The sequence below is a fragment of the Fragaria vesca genome, linkage group LG3 (assembly GCF_000184155.1).
Source record: "Fragaria vesca subsp. vesca linkage group LG3, FraVesHawaii_1.0, whole genome shotgun sequence".
Taxonomy (NCBI): domain Eukaryota; kingdom Viridiplantae; phylum Streptophyta; class Magnoliopsida; order Rosales; family Rosaceae; genus Fragaria; species Fragaria vesca.
Genome location: NC_020493.1, coordinates 23,905,976 through 23,906,785, shown reverse-complemented (window position 1 = coordinate 23,906,785; position 810 = coordinate 23,905,976). Strand labels below are relative to the sequence as shown.

At 34.8% G+C, this 810-nt stretch overlaps 1 protein-coding gene across 1 annotated transcript in view; it reads right to left on the bottom strand.

The window, feature by feature from the left end:
• Positions 1–810, bottom strand: part of LOC101290749 (receptor-like protein 2-like) — a 10,827-nt gene that overhangs the window by 4,433 nt on the left and 5,584 nt on the right. The window lies entirely within an intron of this gene.

The window sequence follows — 810 nt, the reverse complement described above, 5'->3', positions numbered from 1 at the left end:
TAGTCTTTGCCTGGACCCTGGATGGTCTTCGATCTACTCTGTTGTTTGTTGCATAAATTATCACGCTATCTAGCCAGTGTTATTGTCAGTGTATTCTTTTTTTTTTTTTTGTAGAAAGGGATACTTCATTTTTTTTTTGTTGATCGTGGAAAATGCACCCAAATGCTTGAAAGGGATATTTGTCAGTATATATATAAAATTCGAATTAAGAAGTAGAACCGCCGGGCACTAATTAACCCAGTTTGACCGGCACTGCATACTTGTTTATATTTCGTGGCTGCGGGAATATCAGTGCGTCGCTCACTGGTTATTATTGTTTGGGATTTTTACCAAGTGGAATTAAAAGACAGGCTATATTCCATACTTTAAGAGTAGAGAGCATGATGTCTGTACCCGGAACACCACATGGCACTGTTGTGTGGTGTACCCGGTCAATCATATAACTCAAATTCATGTGGGGACCGGCATGGGGTGAAAAAAAAAGGAAAAGTAATTAAATACACCAATCAGAAATAAAAATAATACACGTGGACCAATGTGATTAAAGGAGAACATAAAACAGATGGTGTTCCAGGTACAAATAATAATTTCCCATATTGACTCATTTCTTTTGAGTGAGAGGTCAATAATTTATGGAAGGAGTAGAATTGACCCGGCAACAAGCTAAAATCTCCAACAACTTTTTTAAATTTTCTTTAAAATAAAAAACAAAAGTCAAAATCTCTCAAACTCTAACAGATTCTCAATTTTAAAGATTTCGGCATTTATTACAACAATCAAATAGACTACATCATTATAAATTATAACAAA